Source organism: Watersipora subatra, chromosome 9, assembly GCF_963576615.1.
Source record: "Watersipora subatra chromosome 9, tzWatSuba1.1, whole genome shotgun sequence".
Taxonomy (NCBI): domain Eukaryota; kingdom Metazoa; phylum Bryozoa; class Gymnolaemata; order Cheilostomatida; family Watersiporidae; genus Watersipora; species Watersipora subatra.
This window is the reverse complement of record NC_088716.1, coordinates 14,482,670-14,510,525: the sequence shown is the minus strand read 5'-3', so window position 1 is coordinate 14,510,525 and position 27,856 is coordinate 14,482,670. Positions and strand designations below refer to the sequence as shown.

The 27,856-nt window shown below is 35.3% G+C and overlaps 1 pseudogene; it reads left to right on the top strand.

Annotated features, from left to right (window-relative positions):
- LOC137404818 (fumarate hydratase class I, aerobic-like) overlaps positions 1-27,856 on the top strand; it is a 191,712-nt pseudogene that overhangs the window by 14,898 nt on the left and 148,958 nt on the right.

Genomic DNA, 27,856 nt, shown 5'->3' with positions numbered 1-27,856 from the left:
AATGAGTTGCCACAGCAATAGGATGCTGCAATTGAGTTTCAATCAATTTTTAGTTTGGTATAGCGATATTTAATTAGTACACCTGGTGTCACTAACCAGTATATTGGATGTCACCATTATAGGCCGAGTGTCACTATTATATACCGGGTGTCAATATTACATGTTGGGTGTCATGTACGCGCCCCCTTGAAAAAGGTTTCTCAGTTATTAATTGACCAGCTTTTGTAATTTTTGATGTGTATTTGAATAGATCATCTTCAATGTGAAGTTGCACTGTTTTCACTGATAACAAATATCTCTGTAAAATTGCCAAAGCTCCTCATTTTCATGGCTTAGAGTTACCAAATGAGACATAAACATTTCAGAAACCTTTTTATATTGTGTTATGATTTGTCTTCTCTTGCTACAAGTCTGTTAATGACTTATCTATAGTGTTACTTGACTTGTCTCATTTGGGGTGTCTTTGCATATTCAGTTACTCATACTTACTGCTTTTGGTAAGTCTGTTAATGACTTATCTATAGGGTTACTTGACTTGTCTCATTTGTGGTGTCTTTGCATATTCAGTTACTAATACTCACTGCTTTTGTTAAGTCTTTTTATGGCTAGTGCTTGATTTTTTTGAGTAAGTCTGTCAGTGACTCATACATTTCTCAGGAAAGAAAGGTCAGCAAGTGTGGACAGGTGGAGATGATGCGGAGGCCTTATTACGAGAAGTGTACAACACGTATACAAGTAGGAATCTGCGATATTCACAGGTAAACTATTAGTTCATGACTTATCGTCATGGAAACGTGGGCTTTTAATATAATCCTACCTTAGTTATAGCAATAATGGCTCAACATTAGGTCAGTTGAGTTTTGTTGTGATGATTTCCATATTTACCAGATTAGAATTGTTTTAAGACGATTCAAAATACAATGATTTGAATCAAAACGTAATTTAGAACATATTGTATTAGAACAAGTTTATAAATTTGAGGTTTTTGCCGATGATTAGATTATGATGTAATGTAATGTTATTGCTTCAGCTTTTTGCAATATATACACTGCGCTTTCTACACTTTTTATGTCTCAATTCAAAAACCAATTTTGCAAATGTTCATAATTGGCTCCGTAATTTTGTTTTTGCAAATATTTTTCAAACAACAAGGATAAACCAGCGAATATTGTCAAACAACAAGGATAAACCAGCGAATATTGTCAAACAACAAGGATAAACCAGCGAATATTGTCAAACGCTAAATTTTTTTGGTCAAAAAACCTTTATTACACAAGCAACTATGTCGTATTTTCACGACTACTTCTATTGAGAGTCTTTAATATCTAATCCCGGCTCATGAAAAGAGAGTCGATGGAATATGTCAGAAAAAAGTGACACGTCGGCTTTTAGTGTAGAACACCTGCCAGGGAGTGACAAGACTATATTTAGACGTATATTATTGGTAGGCTTTGAAAAAGATCAGATCTGAGGGTATATTTTTTGAAAAGCTTGAAACAGACATTTAAAATATATGCCTGATGTTACCTCACAGTCCCTCAGCTCTGATGTTGTGAAAGTAAAGATGCCCTATATCTATTTACTTCTATTTGTCATTAAACATGTTGACAGTCTGCAGTTATTAAGATATCATTGGGTAATGGGTGGTTTGAAGTAACTTTCTGTTGATCAATGAAAATGGAATTCCTAAAAATTTGTTAAACAGAAAACCAAATTTAGTTAATACCAACAGATTTGGCTCAGCAGCTTTCCACAGCACTGACGCTTGCACAACATTTGTTATCTCCTCCTGCATGACCATGCTAATTGTAAAGTCCTGCACACTTGAGTACTTCTATAAACACAATAATAAGATTTAACATCAGATTTGATAATTGTGTTTGTTTTTGAAAAATTGTCCCAGAATGTGACATTTGAGTAGAAGATCATATTTCATTGAATAATCATTGATTGATCAGAGTAGTCTGCAGCTAAAATAATCATTCTAGCTGCAGATTACTCTTTGCGATTTGAGCATCTCTGCATGCGGTGTACCTATCTATATATAGATATCAATCATGTGTCTGGTTATAGCAATAAAGTTTTAGGACCAAAAAATCTACTTTTCACTGGATGTGAACTCTGAACCTAATGGTTTGCAGACGGACAGTCTATCCACTTAGCCACACGGGCTTCATGGGTAGTTTATCGTTCTTACGCGTCTGTTTTATCGTCATTGTAATGCTGTCACTTTTAGCACTGATATCTTATAACTTACCGTAAAAAAATTTGTTAAACTTTTTAACCTTAGCTCGAAGGAGTACATATCATTGTCTAATAATCATGACGAGCCTGTTGGTCACCTGTGGTAATCGAAAAGTGCTGCAAAAATTATTGGCGAACTATTCGGTCATGATCAGATTACGACTTGACGATTAGATAATGCCGAAACAAAACTGTAAAGTAGCGAGCATCTATATTTGATACAGGGTCTTCAGTAAAACCCGAAAAGTTCGTCATAAACTAGTGCTACGATAAGTTTTATATTGAGCTTTTTATTGGCCTTTCAATTCACGTGAGAACATCACTTGACAAGAGGATAACCAAACTGTAATGAATACGTCAGAGAAATAAAGAGATTCCAATCTACGGCAGCTTTTCGTTTTTGAGCTTTTAAAGCACATAAATTACATAATTGTTTTATTATATAGTTCAATACATCAAAGTCTTGGCTTTCGAATGAGCCTATATTCAATACACAAAGAACAATAGAACTATGAAAAATAGGGAGTCAAAAGTACGTCCTGCGAAAAAAAACACTTAGTTCAGGTTCTCAAAATGTGATGTCACAATTATGATTTAGCCTTAGGTAGTCGATCCTTTTCGCTGCTATTGAGGCTGCGTTTTTCTGTGACAATCGGTGTTGTTAAACCCAGAGAGCGCTATTAATAAACTAGGATTCTAAATAATCAACAATGTCCGAATATCGACCAATACAAACACATGTTCTGTGTTATTTAATTATGTTTCCATAAATATGCTGTCGTTGATAAAGGTAATGAAATCACATCGATTAAATTGTGACCTGCAGTTGCGTGGCGCTAGGATGATATGTCAATCGCACTTTCGCGAGATCACGCAATGCTTGAAATTAATTAGTCTCAGTCGTAACCCTCAACATCACAATAAAATGAGAGGGCTAGTGCATAATATCATTGGGAAAACATAGTATGGTGCTTGGAATCTGAGTTATTTATCATAGAAATAATCTGTACATAGAAAAATAATGACACTGATTCTTTTGTCATTTTTATTGGTTCTCTGGAGTTGTCCTATCTTCACCTGACATTAGCGTCATTATCGTAGTTGATAAATATAAGCAATAAGCAATAAAATAGGCGGTAAGAGCACACAACACCGCATAAGAAAATTGTGATGTCACAATTTCCGAGCCTACGCCGGTAAACATTTCTGCGGTAGAGCTCTGGGGAAATGCTATAAACACCAACCAATGTCTGTCTCACCATGGCAAACAATAGCTCATTCGAAAGCCAAGACTCTGATGTATTGAAATATACAATAAAAAAATTATGTAATTGATGTGCTTTAAGAGCTTGTAATCACATTTCCACATATTTTGCACCTACAACACAACAGAGTAAGACATGGTGAATCTTTTGATACCAAATAACTGTAATGTGAATTTGGTTGCAAGTCAACCTTCAAGTTGCAAAACCTTTAAGTTGCCTTCAACCTAAATTTGCAAAGTTTTTCATTGGCAAATTAGTGAACTTAGCCAATGGCAACTACATTCCCTGCCACTGTTTATAAGCTGTTTTTATTACTTGTGCAATGCTGGACATTCAGCCAGAATATGTAGAAAACCGTGTCATACACTCAATGCAACAACTGCAGGTCATCTCTTATTAAAATATTTTTTGTCTGCAGATCAACCTAAACAAGCCCATGTCTGAGATACTCTCTGATCTGAGCAAACATCCTGTCAACACCATGTTGAGTTTAACAGGAACTTTAGTGGTAGCCCGAGATATTGCTCATGCCAAGCTTAAGGAGAGGTTAGACAATGGAGAGGGCATGCCTGATTATATGCTAAAGTACCCAGTCTATTATGCAGGACCTGCTAAGACACCAGAGGTAGTTAATCTAGCCTAGTTTACAGGAAACATATAAATACAACTGTAGACTGGGTTGGTAAAGATATCAGAAGTTTGGTTAGAGTGAAATCACTCTCTGGAAACTCTTCTGGTAGTCTATTAAGTTATGTATGAATAATTTGTCTTTGTTTGTCTGTCTGTTTGTTCTCTGTAGAAATTTGCATGTGGTTTACTCTGATACTCCTCCAGGTTTTAGACATAAAAAGTTGTTTTAAAGAAAATAACGCTGAACGTGATTTCGCAAAAAAGTTTGGCTTAGTCGAGTTTCAGCTAACCTATGACCCTCAGCTTATTGGATTGACGCTTCAATCCAAATTGGATCTAATCAGCCACCTGCCAAAACCCCAGAATAATTGCGCCAAGATAAATATAGTAAATAGATTTTCCTTAAATAAATTACCTATTTGAGATTCTCCAATATATTTCTTTTTTGAAGTTTATAAGTTTTATAAGGAGAAGATCTGAATTTGTCATTTTCATTTATAGTTTTTTATTGAATAAGACAAAATTGCTTAATAATATATCCAGAGATTAGTGTTATATTATTTGAAAGTGATAATTATTGTAGAATATGATGAGATTGATTGCCGTACAGGATGAAAATATCCGATGGATATAAAAATTCGCGATTTCGCGAACAGTCAACTCCGCGAATTATTAAATTCCGTGAATAATTAGTTCTATTTTTTATCACAAGGGAGAATAACTACTGCATCAAATTGAAAACTAGTCGCTAGGCTAGTTTTTAATATTACTACTAAACGTAGGTGAGTTCTAAAACATTTTTAAAATCATTGCCTAGGCTTTGAGCTAACACCATTGCCAATGCATCACATTTATTTACAAAATTATTCAAGGTTGTCACAAGATAGGCAGAATGGCGTCATAGCGAAAATAGCCACTAGGCAGACGTACTAAACGTAGCCGAGTTCCAAAACTTCTTTAAAATCCTCGCCGGGGTTCGAGTTTTATTGCCATTGCAGCAAACTTTACAAAATTATTCAAAGGTTTTTACAAGTAGTTCGGCATGGCTTCATCATTGCAAAAAGCTCTCCTAGTCTATATACATTGAAATCAACTCTATCAATCTCGAATACCGAAGTTGAGGACGATCATGATTCTGATCTGGACATTATGGTATGTATTTGATGTGCAGTGCCGATACGTTTTTCCAATATTAACTGCATTAGTTAATTCTTTTGTTTAAAAACTGATCGCTTTCATTAAATACTTCAGCTATTGTTTTTGTACTTCCTTGACACTTGTTAAGATTTTTTTCTTTTTTGTGTGTACTGCAGATTGAGAATAAAACAACCTACTCCGATTACGAAAACTAGAGACAAGTAGTAATATTCATCAAGGCAGGAATATTGGCAGAGAAGCAACCAGTCAACCTAGACCCCTTCATTGACAACAACTCCTTGATATCGCTGCAGCAAACATGATTAAATTATAAATTTTATTTCATGTATAGATATATTATAATTTATTACAAACTTGGGTGTACAAATAAAATTTTACAAACGATGAATGGAGTAAATATAAACAGTTTAGTCTATATTGCGGTTGTCTAGAGCAATAAAATTAAACTGATACTCTTGATAAGTGAATACTAGCGTGTAATGGCGCTCTCTGACTAGTTATTTTGGTAATAGCAGCTCTACATCGCTGTCACTGTCTTGGGTAGATGTTAAAGGCGATTCTCTTGCTACTACATGGCTGGTAAGGAAGTTATCATCAGAACTCTCCTCGTAGCTTACTATTGCAAAGTTCTGCCGGCTGGCCATAGATTTGTGCTCGTAAAGGCGTTTTTGCTCTTTTTTTAAAAATCATATATTGTCCTCGTAAGTAGCTGCGGTCACTTCTATCTGAATTTTCAGACTTCCCTGAATGATTCGTGATCTTCTAAAAATGACATACACCACCCTTGCAATCATTGTTCTTCCGTGTATGATGAAAAATCTCTCTCTCACACTAAAACAAATAATGAATTGGTAGGGATGGAAAACATGAATATTGCGTTTTACCGAAGAACCAAAGTAAGATTCAACTAATTTAGTAAATGTGAAAAACTCATTACTTACCACAAATTGTTGGTTCATCAAAGGCCTCCAAATCTGTGAATATTCGTGAAAACCTCTGAACGCAACAAAGAATTTATAACTTAGTACGATCCACCCGTAGTTGTAAGCTAAATAGAAAACGAAACGCGCGCAGCCGCGCATGCGTAAGGTTAACTCTATTGCTAGACGTAATAGAGTTAACTTTTCCTAGAGAGTGGCAGTTATCAGCCGCGAATAAATTCATCCGCGAATATGCATGAAAAGACAGTTTTCGCGAAATATAACTCCGCGAATAAATTCATCCTGTACGGTAATAAGGTTGAAAAGTAACCACATGTCAATTTCCTTTCATAGAAGTAATCCTGGCAACATGATGTATTTTTGCTAGTTGTATCAAAAAAAGCATTTTCACCATAAAGTTCCCCGGGTATGCTTATGGTCACAGAGTATATAATAGGCTGTAAACATTCAGCCTTAGGGAACTTTTTAAAGCTATATATATAGACTATATAAAGCTGAATATTATTTACCATATATTATTGCTTGATGCAGATTTTACAGCTGCTAATATGTCTTAGTTTGTTGTTTTAAACTGTTGACATATTATGTGTGCTGTGTAACCTTGCTACATATACCACAATCTCTTTTGTAGTTAGAGTTGTTCACTCATGTTTCCAGAGTAGGACGATTACAAATGTGTGTAGGTTTCATTGTTTTTGAACTGATTAATGCTGAAATCATTGCCACTATGAAAACTATTAGTGTTGGGCTGGTATATAATTTAGTGCCGGATAGGATATTCTTGCACTTTTTTATCGATTTTCCTGGTGTCGGTATCCTCGGTATTTACCATCTTCGGTATCCTTTGCCAACTCAGAAAGTTCGGTATTGTGGATATTGTAGTTCGGTATATGGTTGTGTTGTGTTTTCAGAATGTCTGAGAAAAAAAGTTGTGATTGCCAATGTGCGCTGAGAGACTCTTTTTGATTGTCATGTTCGTCAAAGAGGTGTTTTTGCAATTAATCATAACATCAATTGACGCACGATTGTAATCTCATTCCGTTACATGGTGATTATGTGCGAGACGTCAAATGAGCTCTTTTATAAGCAGCTCATTCGTTGCATCACGTCGCTGGTAATGCTGTAGTCTGTCAAAAACAGAAATCTATCCGGATAACCATTTGCCAATAGGTTCTTACGGATAAATACTGATCATATCAAACCGGCCGCGGATATCTAGCTGTCACCGAAAATGATTCGTTTTCCCGGATACCGGGAATCCCTCGGTGTCGGTAAGAGCAAATAACTCCTTACTGGCCCAACACTAGAAACTATGAGGCTATTTTGTATTGCTGCTGACCTTTGCAGGATTATGCCAGTGGCTCATTTGGGCCAACAACAGCTGGGCGAATGGACTCATGCGTTGAAGAATTTCAAGCTGCCGGTAGTGGCAGGTTCATGCTTGCAAACGGAACTGGAGTGAAGGCTGAGTGTATGACACCTCTTGACAGGTGCTTGTGAATATACAGTGGTGTGCATAAACTTGGAATCACCAGTTAAATCTTCAAATATGTATGTTTATATGCTGTTGTCTAAGAAATTCTTTGGAGCTAAGTGCCTCAACCCCATCAATATACATATCATTTGAAAGGGAAAATTCTGAAGAACAAGATGATGCCAAATATTCAAAAATATTCTCAGATTTTTATCGCTGGGGGTGGATCTACCGAAAGGCAGACTTATTGCAGGCTATGAATGCTGTTAGTGAAAATTGATAAAATAGGATACAAACAAACTCTTTTATACAAATTGGTGGCCCTGAAAAGGGCTGTTGGGTTATTGTTGGTCTTCAGAAGGACTGGTAAGGTGTCTTGAGCTGAGCATTAGTATTTTATTGGCCAGCCCTGGTTCTTGATCACCATCTGACACCGTCGAGGCATGCTGTTTACCAACTTTCTGAGCAAATAAAATTGCTAATCTGTTTAATAGGATTAAAATAAATCACTCAGAAATGATTGTGTTAAATCAATCAATGCATTGTTTGAAAGCACATCTTCTGCTGATCAGATTGATATATAATATCTGGCATGGCATCATAATTGGCGGGGAAAATAGAAAACAAATGGAAGATCCATTCGATATAGAGTGAACAAAACAATGTGATTCCAAGTTTACGCGCACCACTGTATATAAGTACAAGAGTTACAGGAAGCTAGTATATGTCTAACAATAGGATGTATTCAGACAACACTCATTGGTAGGCCATGAATATGACATCTACTAACATAGTATTATTTATATGACAAATGATGACAAAAGGATGACAACTCATGAATGTCTCACATTCTAATATCTTGTCTCACAGGCTAATATCTTGTCTCACAGGCTAATATCTTGTCTCACATTCTAATATCTTGTCTCACAGGCTAATATCTTATCTCAAAAGCTAATACCTGCAGGTATTAGCCTTTGCATGGTTTCACAGGCTAATGCTTTGTCTCACAGTTTAATGTCTTGTCTCACAGGCTACTGTCTTTGTTCACAGGCCAATATTTTGTCTCATATGTTAATATCTTATATCACACACTAATACCTTGTCTCCCAGGCTAATATTTTGTCTCCCAGGCTAATATTTTGTATCTTAGGCTTGTAACTTGTTTTACAGGTAAGGTTTGTCTGAAAGACAGATGGAGGATTCTATTTAGGGTCAATAGGAGGCACAGCAGCCGTTTTGGCTCAGAACAACATTAAGAAGGTAGAGCTGGCGAAGTATCCAGAACTCGGTAGGTTTTTATACACAAGCAGTTCTTTATGTGTTTGTATGTAGCACCATCCTTCCTATTGTCTTAGTTCATTGTAGTACCGACGCTCAGATTCCAACTTTACAGATGAGATGTGTTTCAGACGGTAATTTGGTAAACGAATTTGTTCGTAAGTTGTCTTGCACTATAACTTGTGCAGTGAGCCTCGGCTAAAGGATTATCATTATTTTTTCGAAAAGTTTTTCAAATAGAAAATTTTAAAAGTTTTGTTTTGCTAAAACAATTATTTAGACACTAATACCTACTTGTTCAGCAGTGCAGAAAAAGAATTGAAGTCAGCAGACACTTTGAAAGGTTTTGAACAGCAAGAAAATAAATTCGTTCCAAAGAAAGCAATCAGAATGCAATCTGCCGAGCAACTGATGCAAAGATTTTTGTTCAAAAAGTGTAATTTGAGCCTCTGCATGTATTATATATTATATAGCATTCGGTAAATATTAAAAAACTTATAAGCTTGCAGGTTTATAGCATATTATTTGATAGCATAATTGCTGTTATATAGACTCAGCTTACTGTAGATCCTCTCTTATAACTCCTCTTCTATTACACATAAAAAGCCAGTTGGGATGCAAACTGTAGCAAACATATCACTGAGTGTGATGAGCTTCCATGTAACTCTGTTAAATATAGTTATAAAGAGTTATAGGTTAGTGTCTGTATGAACAACACTATTTGTATCTACGGTAGTGCGTAATATAAATGTTTGTATGTAGGTTAGCATCTGTAGGTCTTGACCGGACGGCTTTTTTTAACTCTATTATTCCCTGTTGTGTTCAACTCTGTTTGTCTCAGACGAGTTTAACAATGTTTGTCCCAGATGTGTTTAACCCTGTTAACCCATCTGGTTCATTTAGTATCTGACTCTAAGTGCAGGTGTACTCAGCAGTGGACTTGGATTATGCTAATCCTTGTGTCATAAGCTTTTTGACATGTAAAGACAGGTTATTGGTCTCACAGTGTATAAGCAGAAAACAAAATGGTCTCAGAAACATTATATCAATTGACATGTTTACATGCTGTAAATCAATCAGAAGATGTCATGTTATAGAGCAGCCATAACATCAGCATTATGAAAGTACTTCAGTATTTCAGTCAGCATGAGGTCAGCTAATGTAACTTTATACAGTCTCATCACATTTAGTGATATTAAATATATTGACCTACACAATCATTATAGGTAGGTAATGGAATTGTTCATGCAGATGGAGCTCAATTTTACATTGACAAAAACTTAAAATTCACAATTAAATTAAATTTTATTCGTAAAGGTTTATAAAGACCTTTTTTGTTTACCAATCTTTCCGTTATGGCTTCTTATTTTGGAATAAATGTCCAACTCTGTTATGTTAAAAGTAGGCATATTTTCATATCTTATTATTTTCATCCAGTGCCAACGTCATAATATTAATAATTATATTATTAATACTTTTTCAACTTTTGATAATTTAAACTTTTAAATTTGTTAATATGTTATTTATACCAATAAAAGGGAATTGTTTTAATTCTTTTACTTAAATGTAGAACATGACAAATCATTTTAAAGTATGTTGGTTTACTACAGGTACAGGACTGCTAAAAACATGTTGATATCCTTGTTTAATGGGAGTTGTCTTATCTCGATTGTTCCAAAATCCATGTATAGTTTATATCAACACAACTCATTTAGTGGAATGATAGCTGTTTAAACTGGTTAAAGTCGGCCCTTTTTGCTATGAATGCAGGTGTATGTAAATACTTTGGAAATTATCATATTTACTTTAAAGTACTTGGATGTGTGCGACTGTTTCTGCATCTTCATACATACCAGCTGCTCAAGCAGGAAGTATTACTTTATAACCTTCTTTGAAAACTGGATTATTTTCTCAATTTATAGTTTTTATTTATCATTCTCTTTGACTTGTCTTTAGACAGACAAAAAGACAGTCTCACATTACTCTTATTATAGTAAGGATTGTGGCAGCAAGCAATACTAGTATTTTGTAATCGGCTTTCAAGGAAGAAACTAAATACAAATCATCAACCTCTGTCATCAAGTCCTACCTTGGTGTAATTAAATAATTTAGCAGAGCTTTTTTTCTGAATGTTTTGCCAAAAAATGCTAGATTTTCATTATTTTCAAAAATGATGCACAAAGTTGAACATTTGTAGGACCTCCTCAGCCGGTTCATTTTACTTTAGAGTTATCTCATCCTACACTGAAGGAATGCAATCCTCAGTTTTTACAATATTAATGAAGGAAGAACAGTAGAGTGAAAGAGTAGAATCCATCAAGTGGAGACAATAAGACTTAATACGAACAGGTTTGGTTATGAGATTATATCTACTGATGAGTAAATACTTATTAGCTAATCAAATTCATTACTTTATTACCCGTGCGCAAGTTTGATGAGAATTTAATAGCAAATAATAGGTAAACCTTGTTTGACTGACATCAGTTCTCAATTTCTATCATGTACCTCAACTGGTATTTAAGTAGCACAAATTAACAAAAAGAGTTTTTACATTCCTAATATGTAAAGAAGAACCAGCAAATCATAAAAGTACCAAGTATAAATATTCAGGAGTAGTCTGTTCAACATCTGTTGTGTTGCCAGACAACACGATGGTTGGATCCAAAGATTTTTTTAAAATTAGCTGTTTGTTGGTAATAGTTTCTCTTATTTTTAATTGTGTACGTTTACTGAGGATGTATTGAGCAGAATATTTAGCAAAAAGCAAGCAAAACATTTCATCTGGTTTTGTAACCAGAAAAACCCGGAGGCTCAGCAATGAAGTCTTCCTTCCAATTTGGAAATGAGTTGCCACAGCAATAGGATGCTGCAATTGAGTTTCAATCAATTTTTAGTTTGGTATAGCGATATTTAATTAGTACACCTGGTGTCACTAACCAGTATATTGGATGTCACCATTGTAGGCCGACTGTCACTAGTATATACCGGGTGTCAATATTACATGCTGGGTGTCATGTACGCGCCCCTTGAGAAAGGTTTCTCAGTTCTTAATTGACCAGCTTTTGTAATTTTTAATGTGTATTTGAATAGATCATCTTCAATGTGAATTTGCACTGTTTCCACTGGTAACAAATATCTCTGTAAAGTTGCAAAAGCTCCTCATTTTCATGACTTAGAGTCACCTAATGAGACATAAACATTTCAGAAACCTTTTTATATTGTGTTATGATTTGTCTTCTCTTGCTACAATATTTCATGGTTACCAATAAGAGCTGTTTATTCTGCAAATATTATATAATGTAATAATGAGTATTCTAGTTCTGTAAGTAGCAGCTTGTGAGTAAATGGAGCTACTGCTGTGTTGGTATTTACAGGTTATGTCTCTGAAAGACATGATGCTCATGGTTCCTTCTTTATAAGAGCTCTTGTTGAAGCTTTTTACAAACACAGCTGTCATCGGGATGTGAAGAGGCTGTTTGAGGAGCAGGTACTACCTAATAATAGCTATAATAGTGTCAATAACTCTCTTTATTCATTTTTCACCTCTGACTAAACATTATCATAGTGAATACTAGCGGAATGCAGGGCTTCACACAGGTATTAGAAATCAGATTATAAACAATGGGAGGTAATGTAGTTGCCTGCTACTTGCCATTAGTGTGGCACATTGCCAATGGCTAATTTGAGTAAGCTCACTAATAAGGCTAACTACTTGCACTCACAGGAGAGCAAGAATAAAATTACGTTATGCCGTAACGAAGAGCGGTTCAGATTTGTTAAGTAGGTTTTATTATTTGATAAACCGTAAGAAAACTCTGTTAATTTCATGACTCAGGAAGTAAAATTGAATAGTGACATTTACCCGGTAGACTGAGGTATCCTTCACCTTGTAGATAGCAAAGAAGGTAAGAGCAAAAAGCATAGAGGTTAACAACAGATATCCAAGAGTGAGCAGACAGCAGCCCATCCTGATGTGTTTACCAACTGATGGTAAAAAGCTCTACCTATTTCCTGGCTACACTCCTCCACTAACTGAAAAAACAATAGAACACTTTTCTGTTTGGCTATCTTATCACAAGCTCTTGCACAGGAGTTATTGTGTATAGAAGACAACTTCTAATTTATTTATATCCATGCGTTCTCATTTGTTCATAACGATATTGTGAATGGTTTATTTAAATATTATAACCAGATGACTGGTATCAACCGTTCAATAAAGTTTTATTTGATTCTGCGTCACTATTGGAATTTGCCAATATAGTATGTTATTTTTGTCTCTTATGTTGTATAAATAGTTTCAGGTAAAAGTTCAACAAAATAATAAAATTTAATAACTTTATGCCAATCACACAAGATCACTACTACACGGATTTATGATAAAAAATTGGCTCACATCATACCATCTGTATTACTTGAGTAGTAAAGATTTTATTAAGCAACTGTTGAATACATAGCAGAATATTTAGGTTTGTACCAGTCAAACTTTTGTTTTGAGAAATGATGAAATTTTAGAGAAACTTTAGAAATTTTAGAGATGCTAAAAATAGTATTTAGAACTCAGGTAATTAACCATTTACATGGCTTCTCATTTAAACCTGGTATACTTGTATATCATGTTTTATTAGGACCATGATTGAAATAATCACAAATTGAGGATGTAAGTATTGAGAAGTTATCACACCTGTCATGTTATTAAAAGAAAGTCACTAGACAATTTTTAGTGATTCCGTGTGATGCTTTTTTTTCATGATAACCCAAAATCCTAAAAAATTTTAAAATTTTGTATAAACCCGGTGTTGTAAATAAAACCAAGCTAGACTAAGGACGATAAAGTTAATATTTTTATTCGGTTTTTTTCTGGCGGGCGCCGAGGTTAGTTTAGAATGAGATTAAAACTGCATTTCTGAATTAAGGTATGGAATACTCATGCAGTGCTGAAATTTTTATGTAGTGTATCTGATTTTTGCTTGTCATACAATTTACCGCTTTAAGAAAACATTTCAGGCTCATAGAACGTTGTACTAATGCAATGATGTTTGGTATCTAGCCTATTTTTATAAGGTTTTTGACTATAGATAATAAAACAATGTGTGTACTCATTTGCTTATGAGTGATGCTCGAGTTTTTGATGAATGTGTCTTCTTCTGAGCCTAACGTGTGAGAATTGTTCAGGAAATCGAGCCTGTCGGTTAGCAATTTTATCGTTTGCCATGGTTACGAAAAGGCTGACCTAACTTATCTCCAACTGGTCATGCATCTCTAAATAAATATACATTGGAAAGTTGAAAAATTGTTTTACGAGTTGGTTATTATTGCTTGCAATTAACTGATGAAAATCTTTTAGGCTGCACTGCAAAAAGTTGGAGCTTTCAATTTTTATTTTATTAATTTAAATATGAATGCATATTTCTTATTTTATTTCAATGATTATTTATAAGTCTTTGAAACATGACACGATTTATTTCAATTCTCACCTAAAAATTAACAATTCAATTCTCAATTCTTTTGCATCATATTTCCTGTAAGAGTTGATTCGATTCGCAATTAAGTGCAAAAACATCACAATTCAATTCTTTAGCTATTATCACTTCAATGACTCCCTTCAATTCAATTCTCCCAAATAAACAAAATCAAATTTTTATCAATTGTTTCAAAAATTCACTTGCAATATATCACAATAACATTAAACCACAATTACTAGTTCTGCTACAAGATTTAACTCAGGCTGTTGACTGCTTGTATAGCAAATATCAACTATTTCATCAGGGATTTCATTGCTTTTTTGAGCGGAATTAATTCATGCTTCCCATTTTGTGCTGGCATACACTATTTTTGTGGCTAAAGCAGAGTTCGGCTAGCACAATAGTTCTGCATAAGAGTCAATACATGTGTAAAAAGGAATGTTTAACTTTTTTGTAGTTTAGTGAAACTGCAAAAGAAAATTGCTATCTTTTAAGCAGTTTGACTAAAACGCAGACACACATTATTTATTATAAAAATGTAGTAGCCAGAAAAATAACTGGTTCAGTATTAAAGGTTGACTTGCAACAAATTATCTTCTGTCTGTTCAATACCTTCCACAGTGTCTTCTGACCCCAACTCCTTTTCTGTACAGCTGAACTAGTCAATAAAGTGGTCAAACAATTTTTTTAGCTGAGCTAAACTTTAACACGTTGTCATTTATAATACAAATTTTTTGCGTAAATAAAGTGAAAATTTTAACCATGTGACTAGTTTGTTCATGAGTGCAAAGCACAAATTTTATCCTTCAATTATTAATACAAATTCTGTCATACAAATCAAAACTAGATTGCTTTAATACAAATTTAAAAACAAATCATTGGATTTAAAAAACATCGATTGAATACTGAATCTAGACGGGTTTAGACAAGGGATTAGTACGATGGGACAAGTCCCTTACTACGATGTAACCGGTTTCTAAAGAAAAAGGTTAAACAGTTTCTGTGGTAAATGTTATATAAATTTATATATAGCCATGTCTTGTTAATTAGTTAACTTTAACAATTAGTTAATAATTTATATTTGTATATAGCTATATATTTTTAATTAGTTAACTGGTCGTAGAACGCTGAGAGAATGTCGACGATGGAGCACATTAGCTTACCAATTGTGAAAGTTAGAGAATTGCTAACACATATGCAGACTATGCTATGCAACCGTATGGTACTCTATGAACAATCGCTAGACAAACAAAATACTTCATATAATATACTAAGCACACTCTGAGTGCATTTCTATTTAATTTAGAATTTAGACCACATTAATTTACAAATTAATGTGGTCTTTTGGATTTTTCTGTTAAAGATGAGGTTGCATCAAATTTGAGATGATTTTGAAAGAAAGTATTTTTCTTTGTCTATCAGTTGATATGTTGTTTATTGTGTTAGGGGATTTCATTGTCAAGATATTTGAAGATTAAATTCGAAAAAATTCGATTGCGATAAAAACGCTCAGGCCAAGAAAGCATGCTCAGACTTGCACAAAATGATGTAACGTGTGATACAGCCTGTCTCTATCTCTCGTATTCACATCGGCTATTGCGATAAAAGTCTAGTTCTACACGGCTTAATTGGCATATATTTTATCTTGTATTTGCTCGGGTTGGCTAGAATAAAATTTTAAATCCAGGTACAGATACATTGTTACCAATGTCTCGAAGGCCTCAAACAAGGAAAATTAAAAACTTGTCATATTAGCTTCTTCTGAATGCTGTGTAAACATCTTAGTACCGACTACCAATTCTACCGGTCTACGGTAATGCTGTCAAACAAACTATGTAGAATAAGGTCTTTGTATCGGCACAATTCCGTCGCTACCCACACTAACGATATACAGCCTCCCAAAAGCCTCGCCCACATTATGCCCGTCGCCTATCCTGAGGGTGGGGCTGTATATCATTGCCCACACCGAAAACTAGTTTCTTTCTATCGTAAGTAAAATAAGCAAACTGCGTCTTTGAAAAGAATATGTGGCGAAACCAACTACATCCCTAAACCCTAAAAGCTATGTACATTGTATAGTCAACGTTATCGAGTCTTTATTGGTGTCGATGTGTAGAAAAAATTCACTGGTCACATTTGATTAGTTGATTCTAGTACTAAACAAATGGTCGAGCTATGCAAAAGTGCCTGTCCATGCAGCTCTGATTGCACTTCATAAATCCATCTATTCGAAAAGATTTCAGCACAGGTGTCAACGGGGCTATGATATATTCAATGTTCTGCAAATCATGTTTTGCATTATCTTCAACAATATTATTTTAACATATAATTTTTACAAGCAAAAGATTTTTCATCTTGGCATAAAGCTTTTATTAAAAATATCCATCAAGTTGTGGCCACTCACATAGTTTCAGCTCATGCAATAAGACAAATTCATCTACTGCAGCAAACTCAAACAAAACATCATGGTTTATGCAGCAAACATTCAAGTCTCTCTTTTCCATTTATGGCAGTTTCTACACTGACAAAGCTGCTTCGGCTGGTGGAACCACATAAACATCCTGTAATCAGTAAAACAAATGCAATAAATATATGTGATTCATAGATAATGTATGTCATTCTAACGCGTGTCTACTGAAAGCTTTCAAATTGGGAGTTAGATAGATTGCGAGTGTAATTTTAAAATGAATCAATGTTTAATAAAAGCATAAGTACGCCAAGCCAACGATTTGAAGCTTTGGTTCTGGAAGTTAAAGATTTGCATTGATCAATCGATTTTCTTCACTTTCTACAAGTGAGAAGTGAACATCTAAAGTAAATCATAAATCTAAATTACTAGATAAAACTGCCTCAGAAAATTTGAAGCAAATATAGCTTGGTGAAACGATAAATAAATTATCAAACGATGATTGGTGATTGCATAAAGTTATAAGTAAGTTAATAAGTCAGTAATAGTAAGTTAGTAATAGTAAATACTAATTAGTAAAGTTAGTAATAAGTTATAATCTAGAAAAAGAAGCCGTCAACAACTCACTGTACCTACGTATGTCGCACGCGCAGGAAATTACATTATAACCTCAAACAGGGAAATATAATCTGAATGTAAACTCAACAGTATATCTATAGGAGACTCAAAGTAAAAGATAAATTTACCTCCATTCTCCTATCTTCCTCCGTAGCACTTTAACCACCTGATGCCCAAAAAACTCGGAGTCATCTACGCAGTAACTTTACGGCAATTTGTACAATTCTGTTGTTCGTCAATAAAACGTGTCAATCGAGTAATTCATTAAAGAAACGATGTCAATTAATTTAGTAAATATCGATGCCCATGCGATTTAATAATGGAGTAAAACCCCTAAATTTGAGATCACAGACAACGTGTTTTACGAGTGAAAACATTTATTACAACCTATATAAAAATTTCGTGCTGGTGATTGGCTATTGAAGCGACCTTATATTTATCGCTCGTGGACTCTTTTCAGATGTATCACTATATAGTTACGTCACGAATGAAGCACCCTTTGGAATTTGAGCTTTTTAAAAGATGGCCTCATTCAAACGAATGTCTCTGGACAGGATTGGTCTACAAAGACAAAAATGACATCAAACTGTAGCTGAGGTTTTAGCCTTTTATTGGTTTTAATTTCATTAAATCCATATTTTTGACGCAACCACATCTTTAAACGTTGTTTCATCACCCAACAAGAAAAATAAGGTAAAAAAAAAAAATAAATAAAGGTAAAATATTGTTACAAACTAGAGTGGTCTTTTGGAGTTTTCTGTTAAACTTTGTTTCATCACCAAACAAAGACAAACAGCAGTCATCGATGATTTAGTGCCTCTAATAGGAATCACACAGAGCTGTCTTTAAAAGAAGTTGATGGTAGAAATATAATTGTTTAACTTTTCAAGAGTTATTAAAGAAGCAAGCATTACTAGTATTTATAACTAACCTTTAAGGAATAAACTAACTACAAATCATTGATATTTGTAGTCAAGTACTGCTGTGGGGTAAATGAACAATGCCACTCTAGATTGCCTTTCAGTTTGGTGCTAGTTTCTCCTCAATTGTAATAATTACATTCTCTGGTTTACTTTTTAGGATCTCCATCAGGCTGTTCATTTAAATGTAGAGTTATCTCATCCTACACTGAAGGAAGTTAAATGCAGTGGAAAGGAACCTGCAGGTTTAATAATGTTAAAAGGGAGAGAATAACAGAGTGTAAGTAGAATCTATCAAGTAGACATCATACTTAGACTGATATCCAAGCAACACAAAATTGTCTGATATTCAAGTAAGACAAAATAACAGAGATCATTATAAAATTCCTAATATGTGCAGAGGAACTAGCAAATCTTTAGTATAACAAAAATTGTCTGTCTGTCCGCAGTTGAAAATGAAAAAAAGATTGCAACATGCGGGTTTAAACTCACTATGCTCTGCCTAGCACGCTATCACCTGCGCTAAGGGTCAAGTTTCATGGAATTTGGAATAGTAGTGCACAGACTTATTCTCTGTGATTTACTGGCATACTTAGCAATATCTCACGACACCACTACCAATGTACATTGACAATGAATAATGCCATTTGAGTGAGACAAAAATTTGGATATGAATATTTAGAAGTTTTCTGTTGAAAATGATTGTGAAATTTATTTACTCCAGACGCTGCTGAGTTATGTAATCTCAGTACTCTTTCTTTTGGGAAACAAGTTGCCATAACAAAGGGATGCTCCAATTGATTTGGGTTGCATACTTGTGATAAGGATGTCATTTGATTGGTACTCTAGTACACTGAGTGTCACTAATACACAGGGCGTCACTAGTACACTGAGTGTCATTAGCACACTGAGTGTCACTAGTAAACTGGGTGTCACTAGTACACTGGGTGTCACTAGTAAACTGGGTGTCACTAGTACAATGGGTGTCACTAGTACACTGAGTGTCACTAGTGCACTGAGTGTCACTAGTAAACTGAGTGTTACTAGTACACTGGGTGTCACTAGTACACAGGATGTTATTAATACACTGGGTGTTACTAATACACTGGGTAGAGTTGTAAAATAGTTGCTAATCATATTGTATCTAATAATTATTACACTGGGTTGAATAGCTGCTGGTTTTCTTATTCATATACCTGGCACATACAGATGGTCTTCAGCATTTCTCCTTTGTTGCATGTGGTTGCTACCTCAACCATCTGACTTTTACTTGTTTTTATTAAAGGCCGGGAATTGTATTCTGTATGACAGAAGATGATTGCGAAGTGGGTGATGAGTTTCCTGATCTACATGTAGATCACAGACTTAATTGATTGTAAACTTATGGTGCGTTTACACTGGCCGACACCGACTCCGATTAGGTGCCAATACCCCGACTCAGACAGGTACCTCAGACATTTCACGTGTGGGCGCCGACACCGACTCTCCCTTTACATTGCAACGATCAAACGATTTTTGTCGGTACCAACAGCCACTCACAGCGTTTCGCCGTTCTGACCTTCACCCGGCCACGCGAAGACGAGTACACATAAAAATCAACGCGCTTGATGTGGAAAATTATATACTAGTACATGTACTACACTACTACTACTGCTCCTACTACTATCGCTAGAAACAACTACTGAATGCCAAGCAATGAATGAATGATGAGGCAATGAAAACCCGAGCAAAGAACTGTACGTACAGTTCTTTCGTCCGAGTAATTATAATAAATAAAATGAATAATGAAGAAGATTGAATGGTGAATGTATATTTGTGGTAGTAGTAGTGTGGTGGACGCCGGGCCAACACTTTACACTTTTTGTAATTATTTGTTTGTATATATTTTATTATATGGGTTGTCCTTTTTATTCCCTTTTTATTGTTGGCCTTGTTACTCGTTATGCTATCAATTGTCGTCGTTTACGTTGTCATATCAACGCACTAGCGGGCCTAATTATTGGCCATTCAAACATTGTTAGCGGGTGATCTCACTCGGTCCCGTTAGCCGAAACGGGCAATTTTATTGTATATAAGGGAGCAACGCTCACTTAGTAGACAGAGCAAATGGCCGTACGCTCCTCGGCTAGTGAATTTCCTTCGCTAATAAAACATTGAATGAAATCACACGCAATTTATTTCTGTATGACATAATCTAGATCGTGCCAAGTAAGGGCCGGCAAATTCCTTTACAGTAGTACTAGTAGTAGAACTAGTAGTAGTACTAGTAGTAGTCGTACAACTGGCTATTCACTTTTAATTAATTTAAATTAAAGAACTAACTTGATTTTTTGGTACTCTCGCGTTCACATCGTTGCTAGTCATGCTGGTTCACTATTAAAAAGAGAACGAGGGAAAGTTTAATGACAGTCTTCTAGCCTCTCATTAAACCTAGCCCTTTCGTTTCATAATCTTAGGACTGTCATTAAAGCCTAGGCTCATTTAACCAGAGGCTCCTAGCTTCTGATTGGCTGATGAGCGTCCGATTTGTCGGTGCAACCGGGCACTGCTGGGTAGCTCCGACACCGACTTTCAGATCGGTGCCGACACCGATTTTTCTGTTCACACCTACCGACACCGACACCGACTCATCAAATTTGTCTGTGCACGACAAAATCGGTGACAAAATCGGCCAGTGTAAACGCACCATTAGTTGTTTCCTGCTCAACTTATGAGATGAGTATTCCCATTGAACATCACCACCATGAGTTGTCCGCTCTCTGTTGAGTGCTAATCTTAAAGGTTGACTTGCAATAAAATTCACATTACAGTTATTTAGTATCAAAAAATTCATCATGTCTTGCTCTGTTGTGTTTTAAGTGCTAAATATGTGGAAATGTGATTATAAGCTCTTAAAAGCTCAAAAACGAAAAGCCCCCGTAGATTGGAATCTTTTTATTTCGATGACGTAGCCATGAAATTTGGTTATTGTCTTGTCACGCGATGTTCTCACGTAAATTGAAAGGCCAATAAAAAGCTCAATATAAAACTTATCGTAGCACTAGTTTATGACAAACACTTCAGGTTTTACTAAAGACCCCGTATCAAATATAGATGCTCGCTACTTTACAGTTTTGTTTCAGTTTGGTCTAATCGGCAAGTCATAATCTGATCATGTGACCCAATACATTGCAAATAATTTCTGCAGCACTTTTTGATTATCACAGGTGACCAACAGGCTCGTCATGATTATCAGACAATAATATGTACTCCTTCAAGCTAAGGCTGAAAAATTAAACAAATTTTTACGGTAAGTTATAAGATATCTGTTAAAAGTAACAGAATTACAAAGACGATAAAACAGACGCGTAAGAACAATAGACATGGTTTTATTGAATGCGTGAAGTATATTTGTAAAAATATTTCGACGAATAAGGTTGCATGAAAGTGTAAACAGAAACCATCTCTCACAAATACGTCACATTTGAGCCGTTTTGGAAAGAGAATCCAAACTACGGCGGTCTCGTGTGGCTGCGATTTTCTGTTCGTTTTTGATCTTTTAAGAGCTTGTAATCACCTTTCCACATATTTTGCACTTACAACACAACAGAGTAAGACATGGTGAATCTTTTCATATCAAATAACTGTAATGTGAATTTTGTTACAAGTCAACCTTTAATGTCTGTTGCAATAGTTTCATCATTCACTAAGGTTAAGTGTACAACAGTTTATAAACAGACTTTGAGAAATAATAAACGAATCCTAGTTAATTAAGAGCAATAACATTCCATAGATAGTCTAAAACTCTTTTATATGTTTCTAGTTGGCGTTGGAGGTCTCTCATCTTACAGAACCCATTTGAGTATTGTGTTGTACAACCATATGATATACTAAGAACACTGTGTTATACAATCATAAGATATGCTATGATATAATTTGAGTACTGTGTTGTACAACCATATGATATACTAAGAACACTGTGTTATACAATCATAAGATATGATATGATATAATTTGAGTACTGTGCTATACAACCATATGATATACTAAGAACACTGTGTTATACAATCATAATTATTTGTTGGTCTTTTATTGAGACTATTCTACTACTTGTAGGTAACTAATAAGTCAAATCTTTCTAGCTGTACTGACGAGGGTAGAGTTTGTATGACTGCAGTATTAGTGTCCTGAGCTGTCAATGAATCAATGCTGATTTTTTATTTGTTTAAAGTTATTGATCTGTGAACAAGTGGCAATGCCACTTCGTCTGATTTTCTTAAGGATTTCTGCCTAGCGGCTATTTTTGCGATGTCGCCATTCTGCATATCTTGTGACAACCTTGAATAATTTTGCAAAGAAATGTGATGCATTGGCAATGGAGTTAACTCAAAGCCCCGGCGACGATTTTAAAAAGGTTTCAGAATTCGGCTATGTTTAGTATTTATGCCTAGCGGCTAGTTTTTAATTTGAGGCAGTAGGTATTCTCCCTTGTGATTAAAAAAAGAACTAATTATTCGCGGAATTTACTAATTCACGGATTTGACTGTTCGCTAAATCGCGAAGTTTTATATCCATTGAATATTTTCATCCTGTAGGGTATATTGCCGAGTTGATGCCGCGAAACTTTGGTGATTGTCGATGACAACAATGTTCTATCACAAACCCATTCGCATCTGCTTCAGTAAATATTCCGTGACATACTGTTCTTATTTTTTCTATTTGTTGTTGTTTGGGGAAGAGACCTCTTTGTTTTCATGTGCTTGAATCAAATACTAGTTCTACAGCAACTATCATAAACGGTAATAATTCATGCTATCCGCGATCACGGATTACTATCGAAGAAATGATTCACGTTGTACAGGCTGTAATCAGTGCTCAGCGAAATATTGGGAAAGTTTGACAGTTGCAAACTTTTTCCTGTCGTATCTGCATTGCTCTGTCGATGCTATCGGTTCCTAGTGCACAGTGTCGATGATGGACACCGAAAGGACAACTCCGACATACGGCCATAAAGTTTGAACCTGCCTTAAATGAAAAGAAACTATCATCTTTCTGGCTATTGGAAATCCACTGGAAAACATGCTTACAGTCCACGCTGAGCTTTGTTTCACTTTGACCTCATTTTTTATCACACTTGTCCACAATAACCAGCTTTGTCTGACTGATTTGTCAGCTACAGAGGTTTCACAGATTGTTGATCAGCAGACTTCTGGTGATTATCTATTGAGTAATAGTACCAGTGTTGGTGATTATTTTAGCGGTAACGATACAGTCATACCTCAACATATGACTACCCCATCATGTGAGAATATTGGAATACGAGCAAAATTTCGAACAGGTTTCTGCCCTGAGATATGGGAAAGCTTTGAGATATGAATTGGTTGATTCTCTATGCTAGTAAGTAGCCAATTGTTTGAGAGGAAGAATAGCCTTGTCTTTTCGTCGATTCAAATCGAAAAAATTTTTGAGGAAGTTCAGCCAAAATTTGTAGTAAACGCGAGGAAAGAAGCACCACGATGGAGAATGATACTATCAAATTACAACCGAGACAAAATTGGAGAGTTAAGTTTAGTAAAAGACTAAAAATTTACTTTCAGTGTGCATATTTCTATTGTAATATTCTGTTTTAGGTAGATTTTTCATAGTATGGGATTGGATTAATTTATTTTTACTTTTTTTATAGAAAATATTGTTTTGAAATATGAGAAAAAAATTGACAAATTGCTCAATCCCAAAAGCATTAAAGGTTGACTTGCAACAAAATTCACATTACAGTTATTTGGCATCAAAAGGCTCACTATGTTTTACTCTGTTGTGTTGTTAAGTGCCAAATATGTGGAAATGTTATTACATGCTCTAAAATTACATGCTAAAAAGAGAAAAGTTATAAAAAAGTGGCCGTAGGTTGGAAACACTTTATTTTGATGACGTACTCAACTTGATGTGGTTATTGTTTTGACACATGATATTATCACATGAAATGAAAGGCCAATAAAAGACTCAATATAAACCCTCTCATAGCACTAGTTTATGACAAAGACCTCAGGTTTTACCGGAAAGCCCTTATTAAATATAGATGTTCGCTACTTTACAGTTTCATTTCAGCTTGGTCTAATCATCTAGTCGTAATCTGATCATGTAACCCATATTTTCGGCAAAATGGCGCGAACAATTTCTGCAGCATTTTTGACCATCACAGGTGACTAACAGGCTCCTCGTGATAATCAGAGGATGATATGCACGCCCTTGAGCTATGGTTAAAAATTAAACTAGTTTCTAGGCTATGTTTTGAGATATCAGTGCTAAAGGTGACAGCATTACAATAATAATGAAATAGACGCGTAAAAACAATAGACATGGTTTTATTGAATGCATGAAGTGTATTTGTGAAAATATTCCGACGAATGAGATTGCATGAAAGTGTAAACACAAGTATATATACATCGTGTTCAACTATGTCCTATTTGAGTCGTTTTGGAAAGGGATTCCAATCTATGGCGTTTTCATGATGGCTGCGATTAATTGTTCGTTTTTGAGCTTTTAAGAGCTTGTAATCACATTTCCACATATTTTGAACCTACAAGACAGCAGAGTAAGACATGGTGAATCTTTTGATGCCAAAAAACTGTAATGTGAATTTTGTTGCAAGTCAACTTTTAAGCTAGTATGTCGAGGTGTGACTGTAATGTCATAAGTTATAGTAATAGTGACTCATCTGACTCAAAACATACTCAACTTGTTACCTACTGTAGTAGTGACAAGGCTAAAAAGCATGTAACAGCTGCATACTTAGCATCGTTCTAGGTGCAGTTGTTGGAATTAAGTTAGCATCATGTCATTTCCTTTGACTGCAGTCAGAGTTATGTGTGTACAAGTCGACCTTTCATATTAGTAACATTTTTGGCTGTCTAGAATTGGCTTATATGCAAAAATCTATCGTAATACTGAAATCTGGAGTCACTAAGAACCCTGTAATCAACATAAAGACATATGTGTTTTTGAGGCTTTAAAAATGGCTCGATTCAAACCAATTCTCATCAGAAAATTAGCAATTCAATTCCCAATTCTTTTGCATCACAGATCAGCTAAGAATCAGTTCATTTCAATTCAATAAGAAAACATTACAAGCAACATTGGAATTAAGCTAGCATAATGTCATTTGATTTGACTGCAATCAGAGTCGAGCGTGTATACGCCGAGCCATTAAATTTTTTTTGGTGGTCAAAACTCGACTGATACGTAAAAATCCATGGCGAGGCTATTATACTCTGGTGTTACTGAGAGTTCTGTAATCAACATAACGAGTGTTCGGTTTGCACTATGTATGAATTATTTGTTGGTCTTTTATTGAGAATATTCTACTACTTGTAGGTAACTACAGCCTGGTTCCCATATCGATTGCCTGACTCCGGCGGTAACATGCGGCGGTAACATGCGCAGTAAAACGCTTGCGACGCTAGGCTCGGCGGCATCTGTTCACATAAAATCCACATCGTTAATAATATTGTAAACATAATTGTGTAATCAAATAAAATGTTCGCTCTCGCCATGCCGTTCCTATAATGGTGACCTTTAACCGTACAGTGCATTTCGGGAAGATTTTAGCTGCGGCCTTTTGTGAAATTTGAACAGCGCTAAACAGTTGCGTTGCCGCCGGCTAATACCGGCGGTCTTCGGTGGTCCTCGGCGGCACCCGGCGCGTACGTTCCTATTTCACCGCTAATAGCCTGCGGTGCTGTCGCCAGTGCTTTGCGACGTATATGGGAACCAGGCTTAATAAGTCAAATCTTTCTAGCTGTATTGACGAGGGTAGAGTTTGTATGACTGCAGTATTAGAGTCCTGAGCTGTCAATGAATCAATGCTGATTTTTTATTGGTTTAAAATTATTGATCTGTGAACAAGTGGCAATGTCACTTCGTCTGATTTACATAAGGACTTGCTTGCCTTGAGTAAATTTAAGATTTACAAACAGCTGTTCAAGCTTCTTCATTTCACTCCATTCTATTCATGACATGCCCGTGTTCTGTTTGCATTGTTCTCTTTTCACCATTGAAAGTTTATGTGAAAAGTTTACACAAGCAACTCTACTTACAGAGGCATCGCTGTTATTGAAATGTAAACAAACATGAAAGCACCCCTTCGAGTGATTTTAAAAGGCGATGCTGTAACCAGGGCTTTGAGAGTTGCAAACAAAGCCTATGTGTTCAATTTCACCTCAAAAAATACTGATACGTAAGATTTACAAACAGTTGTAAAAGTTTATTGATTTTACTCAATTATATTCATGACAATGCTTATTTTCTGTTCACATGGTGGAGTTGCTAACCAAGAGCAATCTTTATGTATCCCTCTTGGTTAGTATATAGAGTTGTTATCTCTCATACTTGTAATGCTCCTCGCAATGGTGGGTTTTCTTGTAGAGGGTACTGAAATTTTATAAAATATTTTATAAGAATTATAACATGCAAATTGTAGGCACTTATCACAGCAAGTTGCAGACGAGAGATAACTATGCTGTGCTGAGTCATGGTGCGGTTTGGCACAGTGTTTGCCATATTGGTTACTTTTTGAGTGTAGGTAGTGAATTACAGCAACTAAGAGTACATATTTCTATTGTAATATCCTGTTTTAGGCAGTTTTTTTATAGTATGGGATTGGATTAATTTATTTTTACTTTTTTTATAGAAAATATTGTTTTGAAATATGAGAAAAATTGACAAATTGCTCACTCCCAAAAGCATTAAAGGTTGACTTGCAACAAAATTCACAACACAGTTATTTGGTATCAAAATGTTTACTATGTTCTACTCTGCCGTGTTGTAGGTACAGAATATGTGGAAATGTGATTACAAACTCTTAAAGGCTGAAAAGCGAAAAGTTATAAAAAACGGCCGTAGGTTGGAATCACTTTATTTTGATGACGTACTCAACTTGATGTGGTTATTGTTTTGACACGTGATGTTATCACATGAAATGAAAGGCCAATAAAAGACTCAATATAAAACGTCTCGTAGCACTAGTTTATGACAAACACCTCGGGTTTTACCGGAAAGCCCTTAATAAATATAGATGTTCGCTACTTTACAGTTTCATTTCAGCTTGGTCTAATCATCTAGTCGTAATCTGATCATGTAACCCATATTTTTGGCCAAATGGCGCGAACAATTTCTGCAGCATTTTCGACCATCGCTGGTGACCAACAGGCTCCTCGTGATAATCAGAGGATGATATGCACCCTCTTGAGCTATGGTTAAAAAATTAAACTAATTTCTAGGCTAGGTTTTGAGATATCAGTGCACAAAGTGACAGCATTACAATAATAATGAAATAGGCGCGTAAAAACAATAGACATGGTTTTATTGAATACATGAAGCATATTTGTGAAAATATTCCGACGAATGAGATTGCATGAAAGTGTAAACACAAGTATATATACATCGTGTTCAACTATGTCCTATTTGAGTCATTTTGGAAAGGGA